Source organism: Agelaius tricolor, unplaced genomic scaffold (genome assembly GCF_023055355.1).
Source record: "Agelaius tricolor isolate 1412-34295 unplaced genomic scaffold, bAgeTri1.0.p SCAF_12, whole genome shotgun sequence".
Classification (NCBI taxonomy): Eukaryota; Metazoa; Chordata; class Aves; order Passeriformes; family Icteridae; genus Agelaius; species Agelaius tricolor.
The window spans coordinates 15,384,379-15,409,577 of record NW_027269272.1 but is presented as its reverse complement, the minus strand read 5'-3'; the positions used below and the strand labels follow the sequence as shown (position 1 = coordinate 15,409,577).

Sequence of the window (25,199 nt, the reverse complement as noted above, 5' to 3'; positions counted from 1 at the left end):
CATCTGAAAATAGGCAGGAGCAGAGGAGGCTGCAGCACGGGAAGGAAAAAATGCAGAACAGAATTTCAGCCTGCAAGATAGCTGGATCCAAACTGTGGTTTTTCTTTCCTTTTCCTTTCTTTAGACTAGGAAATGAATCCCATATTCCAAACTGTATTCCTCATATAAACCAGGAGTAGCAGTTAAAGCTGAAGGGGTGCAAACAGGAGCAAGCCTGGGCCTTCAAAGTTCAGAGGGAACTGGGGCTAGTGAGTGCAGGCTGTTAGAGGCAGGATTCCTGGTATCTCAAATTGCTGCTCACTGCTGCATTGGCTCTCAGCTGCAGGGACTGATGCAGCAATGCAGTCTGGGTTTGCAGTTTCTAGATCAGGGCATCTGCAGACCCCAGCAAGCAGAATGGAGGATCTGAAAGGAGAACAGGGGAAACAAAAATTGAGAACGAAAAATAAATCACATAGTCCAACTGCCAAATGCTCCCAGACCACAATTGTCTTTGGCACCCCTCCACCCCCAAGGTCTCCAGTGGTTCTCAGGCCTCCATCACAGGAAAATCAATGGTTTAAAAGTCCAATAATTAAAGAAAATCTTGATGTCGTTTGGGTTTGGGAGCATTTGGACATTAGTGTTGTCTGAGTGTGTTTGCACATGTGCACCCTGCTTTGCTGAACCTGAGCTATGCAAGGACTGACACCTTCTACCCTGGGGGAGAGGGAGGATGTGCCCACCTGCTCTCACTCTGAGAATCCAGGAACTGGGAGATGATAAGGCACTTTTTGTGGAATTACTTTTAAGGTAACAAGTCCCTCCCCCCTTTGCTTTGTGCCAGCCCCACCCACGCTGCTGACCTACAGTGCCCTGGTTCCTTTGCAGGGGTGAATAAAATGTATTCTACACTCATGGCACAGTGACACTATCAGCTTGATCCTGGTGAAGTTGCTCGTGGTTCCCTCAGGTGTTTTCAGGAGCAGAAAGGTGGTGGGGAGAGCTCTGTTTGTACATAACTTTTGGAGCAGAAAGGTGGTGGGGAGAGCTCTGTTTGGAGCAGACTTTTGGACTGCAGACCCAGGCAGATCCAGGCAATGTGCTGGCCTGGAGCCTCCCCTGTGGCAGCAGGAGACAGCACATTCAACAGGATCATTCATCTGCTCTATCCAAAACAGTCTCAGCTGCAGAAGGAATCCCTTCCCCTTCCTGTCCTGTTTAGGGTTAGGAGATGTGCTGTAGCCTCCAAGTGTTCTTACAAGATGAATGTGTGGATGGCTCCAGCATGCTGCACTTGAGCTGTGATCAAACCCAGACCCAGTGGTGGGGCTTTTGTGTATCACTGTGACTCCTTTGCTTCAACTGATGTCATTGAGCTGGTTTGGGCTAAAGTATTGTTAATTTTCTTCACAGTAGCTGGGCTGGGGCTGTGCTGGGAAGTTCTGAGAATTCCAGGGATGTCTTAGAGCCCTGTTGCTGAGCAGCACTTCCACATAGCCAAGGCCTTTTCTGCCTCACCTCACTCCAGCAGTGATGGGACTGGGGGACACAGCTGGGACAGGTGACACCAACTGACACAAGGGGTATTCCAGACCATCTGACATTATGCTCAGCAAAGAGCTTAGAGAGAAGGTCAGAGTCAGGCAGGGCTGCTCAGGGAGTGGCTGGGCATCTGTCAGTTGATGGTGAGCAATTGTTTCAATTTGTATCACTTGTCCTTTCCGAACATTATTTCTCCAATTTTGTTAATTTTCTTTTCATTAAAATTTATTATTGTTATCCCAGTTCGATTATAAAACTGATCTTAGCTCACCAGTTTTTTACTTTTACCCTTGGAGGTTTCTTTTTCCCCTGCTGGGGTCAGGGAGTGAGTGACTGTGGTGCTTTGTTCCTGGCTGGGTTAAACCAGGACAGCAACGAGCAAAGTGAACACACAGTAACAGCCTAGGCTCAGAATAAAGACACAGACCTGCGTGTGCTTTAAAGAAAGGATAGATTTTTCCTTCAGAAATGTGGTCTAAAGGTTAGAAAATCCTGCTTGCACTGTTGTAGAGTATTGCATCATTTCAGACTGGTGTCCTGCATGTCGAACTCTTTCTGCTGGCCAGCAGCAGTTAGGTTCTTTACTTTCACTCTGGATTAAGTCCCAGAGGTGGTATTTTGTTAACAAGTAAATTGCAACTCAAGTCCAATTTATGACAGAATATTTGATGTAGAGGGTGCTGAAAGAAAACCAAAGAAGTGAGCCTTCAAGAACCTTCAGTATAAAATATTGCTTCTCTGTAGATTTATGTACAGTGATGCCAGACTGCACTCACATACACTGACTGTTCATCAGGGATGGATGCTGTATACCAGCTGTTGGTACCCAACATGCATTTTAAAAATTTTTTAAGTCCCTAAAAAGTTATTAAAATGACCACACTAATTACAAAGGAATTGTATGAAGAGCAATTAAAAATGTCAATTAGATATTTGCAATATCAAATGCCAAGCCATGTAGCTTTGTTTAATGAAATCAGTTTCCAGTAGAGTTCATAACATCATCACTGACCTAAGCAGTGCACCTGACAGCTTGCCTGCCATCTCGAGCTGTAAATCTGGGTAACTAATGGTATATTGAAAAAGAAAAGGTCAATAAATGCAGAAATGTGGAGAATCTAATCTTTCCCTGGCACTTGTTATTCATCCCTTCTTGCTCTCCTTTCATTCTATAATCCGTCACATTAAACTTGTCATGCTTGGCCAGAGCCTGAGCAGGACAAGTTCCTGATAAAGCTGCATCTGTTCTTGCCACGCATATCAGATGGACTGCAGCCCTGGAAACCTCTCTTCTGGAAATGCAGTTTAAGAAGGAGCCATAAATGTATTTAAATGAATTAAATCTCAGGAAGAGAAGGGAGAGATTACAGAAGTCACTCATCTCTTCATGCACAATTTAAAAAGTTTTCATGAGCTTGGTTTTGCTCTGAATAAAACTGCTACTGTTGAGAACAGAAATGGCTTAGGCTTCTGAACAACAGTGCTGTCTGCCAGCACATTTTTTCCCTGCTTTGCCCAGTCCAGAAAGAAATGACTCAGTCAAAAGGACTTCCTTCCTCTCCCTTGGGTGATTATTCCACAGCCTATTAGGTGTCCCCATTAGGAAATATTTCCAGCATCATTTTCCCTGGACTTACTTTTAAAGCATATTCTATGACTACAAATTATCCTAAACAGTGCCCTTCCATCATTAGTGTTTCCATTTCTCCAGTGCTTCTCTGTGCTTATCACATGTCCTGCAGCATTTCACCGGTGTTTGGTGTTTGTTTCCCTAGTTGGGCTGCAGATGTTTCATTTATTTGACCTTTCCCTGTATGCCAAGCACAGGACTGGCACCAAGACATTGATACACCATTAAACAAGGGAGGTGCCTGCTAAATGTAGTGATTTTCTTCTGGTGCTTTCATGGTAGAGGTTGTGCTAGAGAACAAGGGCAGCTTCTATTCTGAACTACATGGAAAAGGTGCAACTGCTGAAGAAGAATTACTTATAAAGAAACTATATATATAGAAGTACATTAATTTAGCATCCAGCCATGATTTAAGTCCACAGGGGAAGCAGTTACATTTAATTGGCATTGGCCTCTCAAATAAAGACATTTCATTTTTATGTGTGCCCAAGAAATTCCAACCAAATGGAGGAACAAGTATTAGGTTTACTAGAATTCTGAGTTTTTACTGCAAAGGATATCTCTAAAACCACTAGAGTCTATTAGGCTGTGGGAAACACTGCAAATGTCACCACACTATGTCTGGATGCATAATATGTATTTATTTTTGTGTGTCTGTATATTTGAGTTTCTTTAAATTTAAAGATTTTCTCTGAATTTCTTTAGCTCACTTCATGAGCAGTTATATAATTTCTGTATTTTGTATTACCCTAAATTGTTTATATGTGCTACCCACTTAGACTCTAAATATTTTTGTTTTAATTAGAGGTAGGGCAGATAGCTCTGTCTCTTATTTAACTTGTAAACATTTAGCATTTCCCTTCCTCTGGTTGCTTATTGAATTTACTAAACTTTAGGTCTTTGTGTTGAAATTTTCCATGCCAGCTTCGTCTATTGAACAAAATATGGGGCGTGTGTGAATGTAAATGACCATTTTTTAAGTGATTTACTTTTTGGGTTTTTCTGAGAACAAGGCAACAGGAAAATGTGATATAAAAGTGCAAGAACAGTCATACCAGGTCAGCCCAGGCGTCTGTCTCGCTCAGGATACTCACTCTGACAGTGCCAATCCTGCAAGCATATTTGTCACTTCCTTCAAATATTCCCCCAGCCTCCAACAATTTGTGGCTGAGGGATTTTAGAACCAGGCACAATATTTTGTGCTTAATAGTCCTTGAGGGATTTTCCTTTGGTGACTTTGTTTTTGAATCTGTGTAAGCTTTTGGCACCTAGAACATAATTTGGTGAGGAGTTTCACTGTTCAAATACACTCTGGTTAAAAAGAGGTCCTTTCTGGTTTTTAGGCATATTTCCTGTCATTTTCAATTCAAGATCCCAAGTTGTTACATTGGAACCAATCATTTTGAGAGCCAGCTATGCCAAACCCCCTCTTGGTCCTCATTTTGGATCAGGAACAGTCAGCTCAAAGCCCTTTGCTATGCAGACAAAGTAGAAGCATTTAGGATTGTTTCTTCCCGTGTGCATCACTTCACATTTATTGACATTCAATGTCACCTGTCCATTTTCTGGACCAGACAAACCATCTTGTCACCTTCACCTAAAGTTTTCCATAATCATTCCTTAATACTTTGGAATACTTAATTATTGGTAGCAAACTCTCTTCTAAGCTTGTTTTTCTCAAGATAAAAATACCAAGAGGGTTTCTTTTTTTTTTTTTTGAGCAGCTTTAGCCACTTCATATGATAAAAAAGAGAAAGGTGGGAGTCAGGACTGTCAGAAATATGCATATTGCTATGCCCATGAGCATCCCAAAATTTCATGAGTCATGTAAAAGGGAATGCTGCAGATTCTTGAACAGCAATGATTGAGGAAAACTGCAGATTTTCTGTTTTAATGAAAGATAAGTACCTTTTATTAATGTAGCTTTAAAGGGCTGACTTGACATACCAAAGGCCAATAGATTTTGGTTAAAAAATTAAATGGCAGACCCTGACTGAAATTGAGAGTGAAACTTGCTTAGAAATCAGTTGGATCTTGTATCAAATGTAAAAATAATGTTCCTGGGTTAAGAATGAATAGGAACTAGTCCAGGAAAAAGTTAAATGAACCTTCAACTGTACATGCTTGAGTAAATATTTTCAGTGGGGACACATATTTTGAAATTGAAAACCATACCTAAAGGCTTTGCTGGACTCTTTGAGGAGTTGTATAGCTGTCTGAAAATACTGAATTTATGTGAATTGTTTGAAATGTAAAACCAATTTGAAAATAACTTCTTTATCAGGGGGCTCGACTGATCATTAGTTATTTGTTTGTTTTCCATGCATCTCTCTCAGATTCCCTGTGAGCTGCAAACTTTGAGAGTCTTCTCAGGGGTCTGGTTTGGTCCCCATGGAACTTAAAAAGTGGCAAAGTTCACCAAAACCGTATCAACAGGATTTTATTTTTTTTCCTTCAAAAGGAAATTTCTTAATCTTCTCCATTCCTTCCCCCTCTTCCTCTCTAGGAGATCCATTCCACACAGCCCATGGAATTTTGGCCTCTCATTTATATGCAGAAGAAAAGCAAATTTCAGAATGCTGGAACTTCCCACAGATCAGAAATTCCCTTTTCCAGACAGTTCTCCATGAAAGCATCCTTGTGGCTCCCTTATGTAGGATTGCCAGGCAGGTGTAGGAACACCTGCATGGGGAGAAGGAATGGTCAGGTAGCAAAGCCACCCCCCTGCATGGGGTGAAGCCTCCTGTGCCCCTGCAGTGGCACTGGGGGCTCCCAGGCCTCCTGCTCCCCACCCTCTGTGGGATCTGTTCCAGAGCATGGGCTCCTCTGCTGGGTCAGTTCAACCCCACCAGCAGAAAAGGAAGGGAATATCTTTGTTAGAGATGGGATCTCAGAAGTTCTGAGCAGGGCAGCTGTCACCTCTTAGCAGCTTTCTCAGGGACATTTCAATCCTAGCCTGCCAGCAAGAGGGAATTTGGAGGTGTGCCAGGAGGCATTGCTCCTTCTTCACATGATGGGCTTTCCCCAGCAAAAAAGAAAAGAAATAACATCAGCAGCAGGAGATTTCAATAGTCAGTAGAAAAGGAATTAAAATAGTTCTAGTGTCTACCTTTACTTTGCCCCTGCTGTTTCTATTTTGCCTTCCAGTGTATTATTTCTGCTGTCCACTCTCCAGACTCTGTTAAATTTCTTGTGGGAATATGACAAAGTAAAATTTCACTGAAATGCAGTAGAAACAGAGATGAGGGGAGGCAGGAAGCTCATTTTATGTATAAAAAAAGGTAGAATTTAAATGATCTAAGCAATGTGTCTGGGGCAAGGCAGGGGCAGGGAGTGAGGGAGATCCTGAAGGGGCTCTGCTCCTCTGCTGCCACGTCCTTCCCACAGCAGCTGTGACTCTGCATGGCCAGAATTGGAGTGTGGGTGGGACACTGCTCCTCATTCTCCAAAGTACATCTCTGTAGGCATTTCCACAAGCAGGAGGCCACGTAAAAGCTACAATTTCCCTGTTTCTGATTTGTTTGTTTGTTTTCCATAGAAGAGGGCAGTCAAAGTCCACAATTATACCAATGACAAAGGCACCAGAGCAAATTTTAAAGCACTTTCTTTCACAAGTGAAAGTGATTGGCCTTTTCTGTGCTGGAAAATAATACTGAAAGGAGGCTGAGCTGGTCTGATTTGTTTGCAGTACCCCAAACCTATGACCAAGTCCATCACAAAATGTTCTTACAGAAGTTGAGCAGTGAGGAAGGAATGATGAAGTACTGACTAAATGGAGAAAAATAGAAATAAAATTATTTCCAATGTGTCTTAAGGAACAATAGCAGATACCTTAAGGTTCCCTGGATTTTCTACCTTGCACTTAGGGAACATAAATATTGATCTTCATGAGCATCTTTGTGAAAGACTTACCAGCAGTGCTTGAAGGCTCTTGCAGTTCTAGAAGGGAAAAGGAATTCAATTCCCCACAGCAGCAACTTCCTGAGCATTTAGTCTAACTTGAAAAATGTTCAGGGAGCAGAGATAAAGACAAAACCAAGGAAAAGAGTCAGATTCCCAGAGAGAGGAGGTGAGGGATGGTGGGATGAAGGTATGTGCCTCTCAGAGCCTTGAGGTGAGGATCAGAGGAGATTCTTTGGGCATGGCTTTCAGATCAGTGCCTGGCACTGCAAACACTGAGTGGGACACCCCAGCCTGGCTGGCTGCACTCTGAACAGAGCTGCCTCCAAGCTGTCCCTGACAATGTGATGTTGAAAGGGAGACAGAAAATGGTGTTTGCATCTATTCTAGTGCAAATTATCTGTGGAAAATACCACTGCTGTGAGGCAGAAGCTGCTTTATATGGCTCAGTTCAGGCTTCTTTTATCCAGGGCTAACTTCTTGAATTTCAGAAATTTTTGTTTTTCTAATTGACACCAGTACAAAGAGAAGAAAATCAACTGATAAAAATCTCTTCCAGTAAGTGATCCTGGAGCTGTCTTTGCCATTAAAGTCTCTCTTCACAGCAGGGTCTTAAGCAAGTTCAAGGCATGCATGTCTGGAACAGGCACAAGAAGTGCCTTCCTGAACCACTGCCTTAAAATAACTCCACCAATGGACACTTGTGCAGAGATATTTTGGAAATGTGCACCATCTTATTAGGAAATTCAGCTGTGAATACCAGGCACTCTGCTGAGGTTCCTGGGATGTTAGCCCAGGATCTCAGCATAGCTCAGAGAGGAGGTTTTTAAACTAAAATCTTTGTGTAAAATAATAGACATTGTGACATGGGAAGCCTCATAAATTGAAAAATGTCAGTTGGTTTTGCAGAGGTTGCTTACTAATTTTCACCTCATAAAGGTTTCAGAAGGGATTCTAGCACTTTGTTAAACTGCTGCAGTGAAGTATTCCATGTTTATTTATACACACCTTGTAAACTCCCTGAAGTAGCCAAAGGCTCTGGTTTCATCAGCACACAGCTGGTGACTTCTCTTGTTTTCACTGTGCTGGATTAATGTTCTCAAAAGTGTGTCCATTAAATTCAGTGTTTGTTCCCAGAGGGGATGGGAGTGCCCAGCTCCCCTCTCCAGTCCAGCTGCTCTCATCTGTCCAAGGACCAGAGTCCTGTCTTGCCCTCCTCTGTGGATCCTTCCTTCTGCAGCTGCAGCCAGATGTGTTTTCTGTCTGGAGCTGTTGGTTTGGTTTCCTCCCCTGTGCCCTGGGCACCTCCCCAGCCACACTCAGCGCTCGTGGGTCCTGCACTCTGCTCAGGAGCCTGCAGGGCAGGGTCCCAGCCTGACAGAGGCTGGCTCAGCTCCAGCCACGTTTACTGCCCAAAATCTCAGCTGCTTGGCAGGTTTGGTTGATTGAAAGTCATAGTGAAAATCTCTGCAGCTCTGTACAGTGAATTGTTTCCCCTTTCAGGATATGTGCCCCTCGGAAAGCTGCTTAAGCTGGGGAGTAAAGTGGTTCTTTCTCAGTTTCCAGCTGGTCTCAGAAGCTTCCAATCCTCCTGAGCCACATTTTCATTCCAGTTACACCAAAGTAAATGCTACTGAGGACAGAGGAGCTACAACCCCAGCATAATCCTGTGAGATACAAGAAACCTTACGCTTATTTTGCTAGTTCATTCTTCACCCTGTGTTTGTGTCCTTGTGTGTCCCTGCCCCTGCCCAGCAGGATCTCCCCAGGCTTCCTGCCCCAGGCCTCCCCTGGCAGTGACCCCTCTGAGCCTGACAAGGGTTTGCTCTGCAGCCACCCCCAGGGGCACTCAGGGTACCCCTCCTGAACACCCCAAAATGTGTTTTTAGTGTAATCTCAGTGGTTCAGCTTTTCTTCAATGCCAAGTCATCAGGAGCCAGCAAAGGGAGCAGTCTGGGGCCAGGGTCAGGGTGAAGCTGCAGTGCAGAAGGTTTTTGCATGGGTGTTGAGGGCTGTGCTCCTGGCACACTGAGCCAGGGCAGCTTAACTGTCTGGACAGCATCTCCTGCATTTGTGTGTGTTTTCTGCTTCTTTTTTTTTTTTTTTTTTTTTTTTTTTTTTTTTTTTTTTTTTTTTTTTTTTTTTGTTGTTGTTGAGCCGTATACCTCCCTCATCTGGAATATCTCCATTGATTTTCGTGAATTTCTCAGGATTTTCATCCCCTCTAAAGAACATTTAGTTCATTGCTTGCAGTACTGACTCTACCTCAGCCCTGCAACAACTGGGGCAGATGGGCCAAAGACAAAGCTGGGGTAGGCAAGAAAATCCTCCATTGGAAATGTTTGGGGCAGATTTTGCAATCCTCTTTGTGCAAGTTTGACCCAATCAGTGTGTAAGCTGGCCAGAAAAAGTATCTAAACAAAGCTGCTATGAAGTGGGTGTGCAAAATGAGTGGGACTTGCACTTCACTGGGGCCAAGGGGAGGCATTGAACAGCATGAAAGGAGAAATATAATGCAGAGATATGTGTGGGCATTTAGCTGCATGAAGAACAAGGGAAAATAAAGCCCTATATAGAATTATGCTATTGGTGGATCTAGCTGCTGGTATTTTGATGAATTATTGTTGCTATTACAGCCATCTGGAGCATGTAAAAGGGATGAAGCTTGTCTTTAAAAAAAAATAAAAAGCATTTAGGACAATTTTCTTAGTTGCCAGCTCTTTGGAGGGCAGTTCCAGAGCAGTTCTTGTTGTTCCCTGAGGGAGAGGAAGGGGCAGGTGACCTGCACTGTGTCTGCCGGGGACTCCTGCAGGGGCAGGGCTGGTTCCACTGCTGGGCTCTCAGAAAGCTGCAGTGCCTGCCTGGGTGCCAGTGCTCAGTGTGTGCAGGGCTGGTTCCACTGCTGGGCTCTCAGAAAGCTGCAGTGCCTGCCTGGGTGCCAGTGCTCAGTGTGTGCAGGGCTGGTTCCACTGCTGGGCTCTCAGAAAGCTGCAGTGCCTGCCTGGGTGCCAGTGCTCAGTGTGTGCCTCGCTCCTGCCAGCCCTGGCATCCCCCTCTGCCGCTCAGATCTGATGCTGATCCCTCTGCTGGGCTGAGGACTGGCTGTGTGTGGCAGGTAAGGAGCATCCCCTCCCTCCCTGCCTCCAGAGTAGGTGGGACCTTTGCTGCCCCCGTGGAAGGGGATGTGCTAATGGCTCTGCGTGGAGAAGGAGGATTTTTCCCGGCAGGACTCTTAGGTTTGCTTCCAGCATATGTACAGTTATCATTTATGTGCCTTTAAATTCTTTCCTTTACTCAGAAGAGGTCAGTGCATAGAAAGAGAATTTGGATTGTTAGGCTGCTGGCACTGACCTGCATTTTCCACTGTGTGTACTTGGAATCCAGTTTGGTGCCTCTCCTCATTTGTTTCCTTTTCCCCTTCCCCTCTTTCTGCTCCCACCTTAAGATGATGTTGGATTTCCCTTTAAATGATAAACAATTTAAAAATTTAAGAGATTCATTAAATCACTTCTTTAATTTCTCTGGGAATCTTTAGAATTGCACATTTGATCTCTTGAAATGTGAAGAGCCCAGTGAAATAATTGAGGCATATTAGTGCTTCAGTCCTCAGTGTGCTCAGAAGACACCAAATTTCTGTCCTTGCTACTGGAACAAGAGCTTTGAGAATGTGGGATCTAATCCTGTAAGGTGCCAGAGCTGGTCAGTCTGAGCTGGTCAGTCTGAGCTGGTCAGTCTGAGCTGTCACTCTGCAGATGGGGAAGCTGCTGATGGGGCTCTGGGAAAGGAGAACTGCTGGCCTTGTAGGTTTGAACCACTGTTAATGTCATGATAAAGGCTACCTTGGTCTATGTGATATTTCTGCTACTTGGAATCAGTGTTTTTCAGGAAGTGGTTTTACTTTAGGTAGGAAAGTTATTTTTTGTTATGAAGAGAGTTGTGACAAGGGAGTCTCTGTGGTGCAGTCCATCAGCATGTTCAGCTCATAGATGAAAAGCTGAGGTTTGAGCCCCTGCATAGATGGGTTTTCCCTTTCCTCTGCCCCTGTCATGAAGGTTGGAATTAGATCACCTTTGAGGCCCAGTTCAACCCAACCCATTCTATGATTTTGGGCTGCAGGGTTTTGTCCACACAAGGCTGTCTGTTGTAGAGTGGCATCTGTGTTTCTGATGGCAGTTCCCAGTAGAGAGGAGAAAAGGAGCTGCCTCTGTAGCCCCACAGTGATCTCAGGGCTTGGGACTGGGGGGACAGTGGATGTTATGCCATAGGAAATGGCCAGGGATGCCTGTGATGGGATAATAGTAAGTTGTGGTTCCTAGGAACCAGTTCTATTTCAGAGCACACAACGGAAATAATTCTGCTTCTGCTGCTGTTTTGCTCTAAAAGAGATATTAATGTAAGAAATAGAGTAATTTAGCAATAACTGTCTGCTCCCAGCTGGCTGTTGTGGCAGCAAAAGCCCCATAACTGAGCCATTCCCTGAGCCAAGGTTATTTCTAAACCACTTTTAGTTCATGGAAAACAATTTGCAAAATTTTGAGTGGTTTGGGAAAAAGAAAAGTCATTTTACAAATCATTGTCTGCTGCAGGAAAAGCAATTGTCATGGACATAAAAACACAATATGGGTGTTTTTAGTGTATCAAGTCATGCGACAAATCAGAGAGCTACCAAAGAACATAAGCTGTCAAACAGCTTCTGCTCTGCCTGCATGGTGATTATCCTCTCAGTTTACACAGATCTTTGCACTCCTGTGGTGCTTTAATAACATCACTGTTACCTGCTGACATTTGAATTCTCACAGCACCTACAGTCATCAGTCACTGTCAGCCCTGGGCTGAGCTTTCTCCTCCCTAACCCAACGTGGGGCTGCACAGCTCAGACAGCTCTTTCTGCTTCCCATGGCCCCAGAAAACAACCTGCAGAGTCTCTGGGTGATGTGCCTGGCTGCCCAGAGGCTGCAGAGCCTGGGCAGGCAGCAGGAGGAGGGAGAGGCTTCATTTCATGAACCCTGGCTGCTCCTCAGGGTGATGCTGCTCACACCGAGTGATTCAGTGGTGGGAGATGGAGGGGAGGGGGGATTCCCCTTTGGTCCATGGAGCTTACAGGACCAGGTGGAAAAAAGAGATGGAGGAAGGGCAGGATTGAGGTGCTTCAGACAGGGACTGTGTGTGATAAATGCCTTGAAGGAAAGGGGTCTGACTTGTTCTCCATTCAGCCTCTGCAGCCAGGCCTTGGCCTTGTTTGTGCTGGTGTCAGTCACAGCGCTGACCTCTGTGCAATGGCAGCATTCTCTGCTATCAAGGTGCTGACATGAGAGCAGTTATTCCACTGCTAACACCCCTAAATAGAAGCCAGTGCCTTGTCTGGGCTGGGAAGAACCAGGGATGGCTGGGGCTGGCTGGTTTTTCTCCTCTTGGTTGTTTATTTGGTCTACTGAGAACTAAACTCATCTCTCCATAAATCAGGGAATCAGGCACTCCCTGCTCCTGAGAGCATTGGAGCCCTCCAAGCATTTGGTATGGGCAGGACTGACAGCAGTGGCTGTGCCCAGGAGTTTCTGTGTGCAGCCAGACATGGCAGCACCCAGGGCAGGGGTTCTGCCCCATGGGATGAGCAGAGATGAGTTATCTGTGGCAGTGTGCCAGGCCTGTCACTCCTTCAGTAGCAGCCTTAGTAGCCTGCCTCACTTTTTTTTTGTTTGTTTTGTTTAATATGCTCCTTGTGTTATTTATAATGTAATTTTATTACCTCTTATTTCATCGCAGATTTTGCAGAAAAGATCAGCCACTTCTTCTATGTTTACCTTAAGCACATCTGATGTTCAAAGCTTCCATGCTCTCCCAATGCCATTTTTTTCTCATAGACAACCAGGCTTTGCTATGGCAAGGCTGGGCTGTGCAAGTGTAGATGCTTCAAATCCCAGAAGGAGCCTCTTATGATGGAACATCCCAGCTTGTGTTACATGATTTAGTTTAGTACCCAGCTCCAGATCCTCTCTGCCTGGTCACTGCAGTTGTGTGCTTGGTGGCAATGTGCTTGATTTGGGGCTCTGAGAGAGGGATTGGGGTGCTTAGTCAGCATTATCTGTTCCATCCCACTCCTCTGGTTGGTTAGTTCCAAATGTATTTTGGATACCTAATAATGCCAAAATAAATGTCTAGAAGAACATCAGGAAACCCGTCCTAAGTATATAAATGACTGTGTTAATGAGACTGAGCTCCTGTGGCTGAGATTGTAAATCATTTTCAGATGCCATCAGCATTTTTTTTTGTGCTTTGTCTCTGTCCTCCCGTGACCACTGCTTGGAGAGCTGTGTATACACTCAAAGGAATTGCTTTGAGGGGAGGGCTCAAATATCAAAGTGGAAAAAAAGCATTCAAACTTAAAAGCTGACCATAAAGCCCAGCACATCATTTTCAGGAGCAGAACATTATTGTTACTCTGCTGACAAACTTCTTTTGAGGGCAGCAGCACAGTCCAGCACCGTTTCAGATTTGTCTCGAAGCTGCACGTAACCAAAATAAATATATGGTTACATAAGGAACTATATTATATTGCTGCTCCCTGCTTCCAAGTGTAATTGTAAAGTAAGCACAAATGCAGAGTGCCTGCCTTTGTGGAGATGGAGGGCAAACCTCCTTCCACACACAAATCCATGGATTCACGCCTGGGATTAATTAATGAGGCAAGCAAGTGCAGGGGAGGTGGGTTTGTCCCCTCTTCTAAGGTCCTTGTGTCAGATGTGGAGGTCTCCTCTGGAGAAGACAAGGGGCAGGGAGGGAGAGGCACCGAGCAGGCTCCAGAGAGCAGCCACGTTGCAGGGAGGGCAGAGTGTGGCTTTGGGACTTGGCCCAGCTTGGTGTGAGTAACTGAAGCCCAAAGGATTCCACAGCTCACATGAATCTCTGGTGATTTCTGCAGCTGGTTAACATGGTTTACTGTGGCAGTGACTGAAAAATGAACAGGCTGCCCAGAGAGGTTGTGGAGAGCACTGGCAAAAAGTTGCTTTTGTTGACCCTTCTCTGAGGAGGGGTGTTGGACTAATCAATCTCCAGAGGTCCCTGCCAAGCTCCACCATGCTGCAAGTCTGTAACAGAACACAGCTCTCCTGAATCCCAGGGTAATGTTTGAAATGTAATGTTTACTGGATCCTGCTGTATTTTGATTAAATACTGCCAACAGCAGTGTGTGATCAGGCTGCACATGCACAGGTGGTGTGTGCACATGCATGGGTACCTGCAGAGTCCCTCCATATGCAGGCAAACCAGCACATCTAGCCAGCTTGTCAGAAGAAAACGTAAAAGATTGCTAAATTCCAACTAGACAGAATTTCCAGCTGGAAAAAAAAGAGGAAGGATGTGTCTGGGGAAACCTGGCCTTGTGCTGTTCCTGCCTCCAGGATCTTATGTTAAGTCTCTGTACAGAGCAGTTTCTCCTTAATACTCACCTAATCAAAGAGGGCCTTTGCACACCAGGAACAGTAGATTCATCACTTGATTATGTGGTAGGTTACTTACTATTCATGACTCTTTGTATTCTTCTCTTTAAAGCTCCCAAGCTATTCCAGACAGGAAAAAGTAATGAGTAAGTGTGTAGTTGTAAGAAGGGCTTGCTGCTTTTCTCATACAGCACATCCAGCTCATGTGGGCACAGTCAATCCTTGCAGCTGTGCCACTGGTTTAGTTCATGCACATAGCTTGTGAAAAAAAATAAGCTGTAACAAGAGTTTAGTCGGGCAGTTACTTGTACTGCCTTTTACTGTACCTGTGTATTATGGTTCTCTGTGTGTCTCACTCCTCTCTGCATGGCACAATGCAAAATGCCCAAAGGGAAAACGCTGCCAGCGGGGTGAGCTCGGATCCGGAGAGGGAAGGAATAAGGGAGGAGCTGGGCATCGGGTCTCAGCCCTTTGTGCCCATAGGAGTACCTGGAGCTATTCGAGCCTGCCAGCGCCTCCCTCCCGCTGCTGCTGTTGCTGCGGGAGGCCCGGGGCAGCGCGCCCCGCTCAGCGCCGCGCACGGCACGGCCGCCCCTAGAGGGCGGTGAGCGACCGGAGAGCGCCGCGCTGCGCCCGGGGCGCGCTGGACAGCCCGGCCCAGCCGGGAACTGCGGCTGCCCACGGAACGCAGCTGCCTGCAGAAAGGCGCACAGTCCGGCACAGTCAGGCCTCTGTCCGGCTGAAGCGGACAAGTCATGCACCAGAATTTGGCTCAGCTGTTAGGACGAATTTACAAACTGTTGTGAGATGGTGAATTCTGAGAAATACCAGAGACCTTCATTTCTGTAATGAAGGTTTGCTATTTCCCTTGTTTGCTGGTTCTCTTGAAAGAACTAATCCATAAGTGCATTTATACTAGAGCAAAGCAGGAAAAAAAATCAAATCAGCCAGCACAAATTGCTCTGAACTCCTGGATTGACACTAACAGCATGCTCTGTTTGGATTCCAGCACAGCATAGTCCCATCCCAGGGGTGGACTTTCCAGGAATGAGGGGACAGAACCTTCCTTATTAATGCCATTTGGTGCAGGAACTGTTTCCAGGGAGGAACAGCTTCCCAGCCTCACCTTTCACATGACTTCCTTTACTTGCATGTCAGGTAGGAAACGGGTGGTGGGATTTCCTGCAGCATCCTGTGATGCTGTGAGTGGTCCACATGGCTCTGCCCAGCTTCCACACCTCTGCATCTGACTGGAGAATATCTATCCTTCCTCTTTTTCCCCAATCTGTTGTCATCATTTTGCTGGTTAGCTGCTTTCTTTGCTTCTTCTGCACCTCTCGTCCTGGTGCCAATAAACAAAACTCCACCACACTTCTCAGTTCTGCAAGAAAATGATGAAAAGTTGATTGAAATAAAGTTTGAGGTGAGGACAGCTTCAGGGCAGACACATTTTTTCTTCTTTGAGCACATCTAAACCTGAGCTGCTGCTGCACATCCAGGGCTGTGCTGCATGGCCCCATCTGTCTGTAGCTGGCTCTGGAGCTGCAGTGTGAGCTGTGCAGGTGCACACTCTGCTGTCCTGTGCTTTGTGTGCTGTGCCACCAGGGCTCACAGGCCACAAAGAGCTTGCTTCAGTGGCAGGGGCATCAGAACACATCTTGGACAAGGCAGGCAGTGTGAAAACATCAACACTTTTCCCTCCTAGCACAGAAAGATGGGGCTGGTTCCCAGCTTATCTTTAGCATTGACTCCAAGGAGCATAGTTAGAAGGGACAGAAATACAATCTACTAATTTTCATTTCTGTGTTGCCAGTTGGGTCAGGACCAGGCTGACACTGTCCCAGGACTATTACTGTTTGTTTGGTACATTGAGGTGTGTGTGTGTTTTTGTTACCCCTTGTCCATTAGCTCATGGACCACTGTGTCCATAGCACAAAAGGTCCTGTTGCTTTTCTTGGCCATCTTCACTCCTCACGTCCATCTTGGGCTGGGAGCCAATGGCATGGGCACCAGAGATAAAACATCTTTTATTTCCAAACACAACCTTCTGCATCAGAGCATGCCTTGCCTTTCAAGAAGCTGTCCTTTTTGGGGACTTGTGCTTTGCTTTTTGAGAGCTTTTCATGGATTCATCCATGTCCTGGCCCAACACCTACCGCAAGCACATAATTCCAGCACAAAGGACTTAAAAATGTACATATATAGAAACTTCTGGTAAGAAGCCTAACATTCCTAAAGAATGTTACTGTCTTCAGTGCTATTTTCTACCTTCACTTTGTGGGTTTTGTTTCTCCAACTCTATCTAGCTGCAAGGATTCATCTTAAATGGAAGTGACACAGCAAAGCCTACTTTGATAGTTTGCAGATTTAAAAATAGCTGTCTTAACATAGGTTTTCCTTCCAAGGTAGAATGTACCTTCTATTGGAAAACATTCATGCACATTGTTAATGCAGGGTCTCTTTTCCATAGTCTGGCTTACAGTGAGTCATCTGCTCTCTGGCTCTCTGTATCAACATGCAAATAGGTGGGAATTAGCTTGGTTTCTGAAATTCTCTCTTTTGTATTGACTAAAAATCTGGGGTGGTTATTTTTAAATGTTTCCCATTCTCCAGACAAGATATGAATGTAAATGCAACAAAAGTAATGTTGGATGTTCTCCCTGTACCAATAATGTAGCTGTAAAATCCTGTGTTTTTATTAATCTGGTGGAATGCTTTTCCTTTTTTAGACTGGTGTCAGAATTGGGCCAATTTTATCTGAAGAGTTTATTGTCTCAAGAAGTAAAAATAAATTGAAGTCACTGTAATTTGGAATATCTCAGTTTTTTATCTCAGAGCTATATGAATCAGTATCAGCTGAGCACCTGGCTCATGAAAATCAGCTCTTTATTTTAAAGAATATAGTTTTTAATTTGAAAACAAAAAAAAAGCACTTGGATTCTTGCTTAGAATTTTGGGGCAAACCTTGCACATCTGGAAAAATGTCCACTTTTGCTAACTTCAGTGTGGTGTTGTTTTTCCATGTTAAACTGAGAACTGGACTCTTTCTGATGACACACTCAGTGCTTAGTGAAAATATGTATAATATTTATAATCAGAAGTAATCAGAATGCCTCAGGTCACAAGCCTTTACTCCATGCCAGATCAATTAGAAATTCCTGAGGACAGGTCTTTTGCTCTGGCCATGATGCCTGCTGGCCCCTGCACTGTTCATGTTGATTTATGGGGAGTGATGCTGTGTGAGGAACCAGTGCTGCTGGAAAGGGTTGCACCCTCTGGGGAGGCTGGAAGGTGAAATTCCCATGGGACAGCTCAGTGATAGAGCAAGGAGGCTCCTGTGGCTCAGATCCCAGGGATGTAACAGCACTGCTGTACATTTTAGTGGGAGAAGGGAAGGACTGAAAGTGCAGGAATATCAAGCATTGTGTTCCTGTGCCATTCCCACGCCTTTACAGACAAGGTCTGACAACCCCAAATATAGTTTCCACAGGCAAGGGTGCTGAAGAGCCAGATTGCTCAACAATTACACAAGTGAGCCCCTGCTAACTCCTGCTCTCTGAATCAGAACTTGTCTACTTAAGGAAAACAGCCAGCTCAACTGATTTGCAAACCAGTGTTGAAAGATTTACAGAAATTCTTGTGGGACCATGAGGGCAGTAGGGAGGTAAGTTTGTCTTTCTCTTGGATGGTAACAAAAAGAGCTTCCTGTCTTGTGTCCTCACCTCCTCCAATTTTCCTTTTTTTTGTTTTCATAGTTGAGAAACATCACATTATATTTGTTTATTCATTCATTTTTAAGACAACAATGAGTCCTTCCAAACTCTTGGTTGCCCCAGCTTAATTATATTGTAAGTATAATTAAACCACAGCGTTGCTGAGGGTATCTGTTCCTTAGATGCTCTGCCAGCAGAGTAACCACCATATACCTTTTTCATTATCTGGGAAGCTTCCTTGGCAGTCTTCACTAGAAGGTGTCAAAAAAGTGTTAATAAATCACAGTCAATTTAGAGCAGGAAATTAAATGTTAACACTCTAACATGCTATTCATTTTTATTAGTAGTATTTCTTCTTTTGTTTTGTTTGTTAGCTTCTTGCTTGCTTTGTTTATTGGTTGGTTTGTTGGGGTTTCTTTTTCCCCAGAGAGAAAACCCACATGTGTGCTGGCAGAATGTCTTATGCTAAGGTCAGAAGCAGCTCATAAAGATGACAAATTACCTAGATCTGAGTCTTACACACCTCCTAGTTGGAGCTGATGATAATTGTGTGTATCAGCAATCATTTCTGAAATCTTTTAGATTTTGTAGGAAGGACACAATGATAAATTGTCAAATAGAAAATAACTTTTCTTAAAGGAAGACCCTCAACCTCAGAGTAGGTCCAAAAGTGGCTGGAGCTTTGCTGTAGCATCACTGATCCATGGAGAGGATAAAAGAAAATTTTGATGCCAGTTCTTAGACATCCTCTTGGAGCCAAAGGAGGTGACACTATGGCTGCATTCTCCTGCTGTTTTTTCTGCAGTCCTCCCCCCTCTCCCTCACTCTTGTGAGGTGCTGAGTTGTAGATGGCTGAGTCTCAGCTGTTCTCCAGACTCTCCCCTGTGCTGTGAGACACCAAAACACCTTCACTGCCAGCACTCAGCTCTCTGTCATCAGCTTACTCTCAGTGTCACAGCCCAGCTCTCCTACCAGCCACAGCAACACCAAGCATGGTGGCAGAATGGAATCCTGCAGAGATTCTGCTTGAAGATCTTAAGATAAGAACTCCCAAGAGGAGTAAATGCCTGTGAGTGCCACCTTGTGTCCTTCCAACAGAAGAAAGAAGAAGAAACTCAGTGCCTGGAACTGCAGTAGCTGGTCAGCAGCACCTTGTGGTCACATGTCACTAAGGTAGCCCATACACTGATCATACCTCATTGTTAGATTGTCATGATCCTTCTTTTTTTTTCCTTGAGATCCTTCTTGCTTGTTTTAGACACGTTGGTCAAGTACCGCTGCGTCCTTGGACTTCCAGCAGCAAACCACCACCTAAAAGCAGTAAAATGGCCTCAGTCCAGGTCTCTTTGTGCAGCAGCATTTCCAGCTGGGTTCCAGCAGTCTGCTGGTGTTTGGCTCTGCTCTTTTGATTCTCCTGCTCCTCCAGTACCCGTGGAGCCCATTTGCACTTCTGCAGCTGCCATCACTGCTCTGTTGGACCCTGCAGTGGGGAAGAGCCTCAAGCTGCCTGACCCTGGTGTGGCAGCTCCTGTGGCCAGCTCCTCTGTGTGTTTCTGCAGGATTTCTGCAGATCTGCTCTAGGCCACATTCCCCTGTTGGCCTGTACTGGGAGATGCTGTAGAAACACAGAACACCTTGGGTTGGAAGGGACCTTAAATATCATCTAGTGCCACCCCCCTGTCCTGGGCAGGGACACCTTCCCCTGGCCCAGGGTGCTCAGAGCCCCATCCAGCCTGGCCTGGAACATGTCCAGATATGGGGCAGGAGTCCTTGCTTTGCCTCAATATGACCAAACTCCTGTTTTTCCCTAGTCACTTTGATCAAGACAAATGAAATCAAAGTGTTTGCTTCCTGGCTGGCAATTTTTTCCCACATACTGAAAATTTCCTTTCACTCTCCATGGCTTGTAGGAACACCTTTTGGCAAGTCAGAGTAAAAACTAATTTCAGAGTACTGTGCCTTTCTATTTAGGGAATAAAATTACTGTGAATTAACTCTTAAGGAGCCTGCACTGGTTAGAATTTTAAACCCCAAACTAGGTTGAAAATGCTCTGAGAATCTATTAAAATCTGAGATTTTTAAAAAGGGGCAAAAAGGGAATTAGAGTTATTCTAGGGAGGCAAACAGGGAAAGAAATAAGTCCTCTGGTACTGCCTAGGAAAGATAGGCATCTCCACAGCTCATGCTTTACAATTCAATAGCTTAACAGTTCAATAACAGAAATGAAGTGTCTGAAAGACTGAAGTTCTTGTCACTTGCTTTACAAAAGCACAATCCTTTTCTAAATGCTTAACTTACAGTGGTGTTTGGTCTACTAAAAATATGGTAATTTCTTTCTGAAGCTAATACAGTCCTTCTGATGTCCCCAAGAAACAAAGTTTAAAAAAAACCTCAGTAATGACTCAGGACATTGTGTTTCTGTACTGCAGTTTACAAAAGTGAGAGTTTAGAGGAATGGTGATGCTGCTGAAAATCTTTCTACTCCCCTGACTGTCTGAATCTTGAAATTATATGAAAAAAAAAAGCTGAAAAAAAACCCCAGAACAAACCTCTAGACCTTTAATCATAACCTAATCATTCTGATCAGAGCAATAAATATAACAAATGTGTGGCAAGTATGTGTGTGAGAGTGCAGGACAGAGAAAGGTTTAGGGCAAGGATCAGTGGAAAATCTTTAGAAATGATGTAAGAGAAAGCAAAGGCAGTGATTGGAGTTTGTAGCCTACACCAGACACTATAAAAACTCTGAAAGAAAGCTGAACATTAAGGATAAGTTAGGAGGAAGAACATAGCAGGACCATTAAGGTTGGAATTGCTTGCATCCAATGCAAGGTAAGAGGAGTGAGGGCAGAATGTGTTGGGGATGTTTTATGTCTTCTGCTCTTTTTACAGAAGCATTCTTCTCTTCTGTGTTTTCCTCTTTTTGATGCTTTCTTCTTTTTTTTTTTTTTTTAATTAACAGACGTGTAAAAGGTATAAAGATCTGATGGGAAAAGCACAAGTACTTTTTCCAGTACTTTTTACTTTGGAATTAAGATAATAAGGTGCCTGTCGCCTGGGATTTTTGGTAGTAAAACTGAGATACAAATATTCAGTGGAAACTTATTTCCTTCAGTTAATCCACCAATATTTAAACAGAATGTGTCAGTGCATTTTGCAGCAGTGACAAATTACTTTTATGCTGTTGCAGTGCTTTGCAGTAAACTGCTGTCTTTTTATATTGTTATGGATTTTTCTTTTGTGTAAGTTATTGTCAAATGCATATTACTTCTTAAAATAAGCTGAAGAGCTGTGACAGAATAATTCTTTTGCATTGCTAAATATCTTATGTTGTAGACAAGTTTGCTACATCTAATATATTGGAAAACATGAGATAAATTATTTAGGAAAAGTCTTTAATTTATGAATCTGCAAAAGGGTTTTACTATATCCCATATTAGACAAATGTTGATCCAGATTCTGCTGCATTCCTGCAATAATAGAATAACTGCAAAAACATTCCTACACTAGCAGAGTAATTATCATTATCCAGTGATCTGGCTAGTTCAGTTTTGTGCCCCTGTAACTGAAGGCAGACTCTGATTCTGTGATAGTCATTGTAATTTCTCCATTCTGAGTTCAAAACTATTTCACTGGGTTTCTTTTTCCTCCCACACTGAAGTTGTACAAGTAAATACATGCAAATAACGTTTGGTTTAGATGTCCAGAGGCTACAATAAAGTTCAGAATCCATTAATTTTTGAAGCACTAGCATGCAGTGCCCTTAGCTTTCCTTACTTGGTCTTTCAATTTGCAATGATTGTTCTCTAGTGGGGAGTGCAGAGCTGAAACCTGAGGAGCTGAGAGGACATTTTGTGCCTCTGCCCACTGCTTAACTCAAGAAATTTCTTATTGCATTTATCTGTCTCTGCTCACCTGTATCCAAAATGCAGCTCAACCTACTTTTCCTGTAAAATACTTTGAACATTATGAGGAATAACAGGCAAAACCCCCCAGCTCAAACCAAGCAAATCTATGGTGTAAATGATGAGAAGACTGCAAAATATATATGACTGGACCAGGCATTCCTAATTTTTTTATAAATACTTGCCAATCTGATTTCAGGAGATTAGGACTTTGTTTTCACTCTTGGAATGAATGACAAGTGCCTCTCTGGGCTTCTTGAATAGCCAATTAAAACACACAGCAGTTGTAAGAGCTCTGTTATTAGACCCTGACAAAGATTGCAAGTGCTTCCAGCTTTCCTTCTCTTCTTACTTAACTCAGAGAGACGGGTTACTCTCTAATTTCCATTTGCAATGCATCTCCCCCAAGACTTTTCTTCTTCAAGTAATACCCTTGATCAGAATGTTTAAGTGTTTTTTGAGTAAAGCAGTATCAGTGTTTGAATCTTGTTAAGAAATTCCAATGCCATTCTGGTCTCTGAAAAGTTCATCTTGAGGGATATTTTTATTATTCTTTAATGGTCTGTTTTTCTACTGAAAACCTATTTTGCTAATATACTCTTTATATCTGATGTGAAGATCTACTTATCTCTTCAATGCTGTTAGGAAAAATATTTTCTAATATAGAAAACCACAATCTATTTTCTTGATTTTTCCTGATGGAAAGATTTCTTATTTTTGCTTCAAATTCTGAAGATGGCACTCTAACAATGAAAAGTTTTTGGCTCTTGTGGAAAAGGAGGAAGAAAGCTGAATGTCAAACTGTTGGAAATGTTAAGAAAAGTTGGCATGTTTAGTCAGTATATTTATAAACAGTGTAGGGTTGAGAGTTTGTTGGCAATGAAGAACAGTCTAATAATGTTTTGTATTCCTTTGTACATACCAGGAATACCGCAGCTCACTCAATTATCTTTTGAGGAAAGGTGCAAATAGGTTTTTCCCACTAAGAGATATTTTTTTACACTTCATAGCATCCCTCCTTTTTAATAGCCCCTGAGCTTCTAGATGGGCTTTGTCATTTCTGTTTATCTGTTGCTTCACGGTCTCCTAATTTTATGGTATATGTGTGAGTTTGGGGTTTTTAATTTTTGAAATCTGTTGCTAAAAATGGACTGGTTACACAGTGTAATAGAGTAAATGTGTAGCCAGCTTTGCAGGATGTCCAACCTGTGTCCTTCCTGTCCATTCTAAAGAAATTTGTTCTCATTTGTTCTGTATGGCCATTTGGTTTCATGCCCTGTTTTCAAAGGAAGAGATGAGAACCATAGAGATGAGAACCATGACTGTCTTTTCACAAGTGCTTGCCCACCTCTGTCAGTTAATTTGTTCCTGAATCATGCTTGTGTCAGTTCAGCCAAGGTGCCCTGGCATGGCTGTGTTCATTTATGCCCTTCTTGGACTCCTCATGGAAATTAGAGGGTCACCTTTCCATCCTTTCTTCACATGATGCCAGTGCTGCTCCCACAGATGTTGTGTCCTCTGTGGGCAGGGTCCAGGTGAACCCTGCAGTGACTAAACCATGACTGAAACCATGGCATAAAGCTCTGTTTTATCTGAGTACAAGTGGTAGGAACAGCTGTGTGCTCGAGCAACTTCTGAGCCAAAGCACAGCTGTCAAACAGGCAAAGGTGACTCACGTGGTGATATGAGAACTTGTCAGGACTGAACACCAGAAATCATGGCACAGGGAATGCAGTTATTGAAATGAAGGCTTTAGAAATCAATCAACAAATCCTGACTACCTTGAGAAACCTTGAAGGAGCTTCATTTTCAGGAAGTGGAGCATGCTTGGCCTTGAAATACTGTCTGACAAAAAGATTCTTTTGGGACGCAAAAATGCCTAGTTATCTCAAAATAACTAATCATAAGCCTCTTGCATAAGTCTATGAATTTCAAGTTCTTTCTGGTTCCCCTAGATGAAACCTACCTGCCTCTATATATCTATATGGTCATGAAACTGAAAATAGAAGGAAAAATACATTGTAGAATGTCAGTGTCTGTACCATGTAAAACAAAATATATGGCATTGTTTAAAAACCTATGCCTACTCCAGAAAACACATAATTAATAACATAAAGAGCCTGACACTGGCAGCTTACATTTCATTTTGTCACTAAAGCCCCAAGTTTCAATGTGTGGCTTCAGTATCTTTTAGAAAGCAATATGTGAGAAATGCTCCATATCTCCTCTGTGGGATGACAACAGAAACACCACTCTAACCTATTTTTGAGATCTGCTTTTTTTCTGAGGGTGAGATTTGTTTTGATTTTTCTCCTTTTTCCTTGACATTTACATAACTACAAGGACACACAGGGTCCTTCAGCAGTTCTGAAATCACTGGGGGTAGGGGTGGTATTTTTGGCTTTGTGGTGATTTATATGATCAGAGGATACCTTTTACAACTTTTAAAAGTAAGGAAAATTTGTTCCAGCAGGAGCAGACTTCTTAGAGCTTCATACAAGCCATTTGTAAGTTGTTCTTTTGGTAAGATAACCATCCATCATAATTTTTTTCGCCAAGGTATATTCCTATTGGGTGTGCAATGCAAGCATAGCAAGGCCAGTGCGAGTACTCAGTTTGATTAATCAATTCAATTAAGATAGGTAGCAGCAGTTAACATTCTGTTTTGTGGTGCTGGAGCAGTAACAAAATAGCTCAGTAACTGGTTTGCAGACCTGATTTCCCCCAGCTGGCCAGAATCTGCACAGTCCCAGACCTTCCTGGCCAGCAGGTGATGAAGTTCATCACTTCCCAGTGCTGTCCCAGTGTTATAAGAGGAGCACTGGAGGCCAAAGAGGCACTGCCAGGAGCTTCCCAGTGCCTGTGGGACAGCCAAGCCTTGGCTCTGCATCAGGTCACTTTGGTGTCATCCAGGCAAAGCCTCAAGGCTTGGCCACAGGGTGCTCACTGCAAGAGCAAGGTCCTGGTTTGCAGGCGGCTTGGGCATGCTCCATGCTGGAGCCACGAGCAGAGCACAGCCAGCAGGACACACTGGAGTGAAGGATTGCAGAGCAAGGCGTGATGTCTTGCCTCGGTTCTCTTGCTAACAGGC

The 25,199-nt window shown here is 43.7% G+C and overlaps 1 protein-coding gene across 3 annotated transcripts in view; it reads left to right on the top strand.

Annotated features, from left to right (window-relative positions):
• Positions 1 to 25,199, top strand: part of OSTN (osteocrin) — a 56,587-nt gene that overhangs the window by 21,673 nt on the left and 9,715 nt on the right. The window contains exon 1 of one of the 3 annotated variants that reach the window (XM_071437775.1): positions 9,027 to 10,169. The exons of 1 other annotated variant lie outside the window; for it this stretch is intronic. The gene's annotated coding sequence lies outside the window, so the exon portion shown is untranslated. Of the gene's footprint in view, positions 1 to 9,026; positions 10,170 to 20,828; positions 21,036 to 25,199 lie in introns of those variants that run through there. One more of the 3 variants, XM_071437774.1, reaches the window with a different exon arrangement.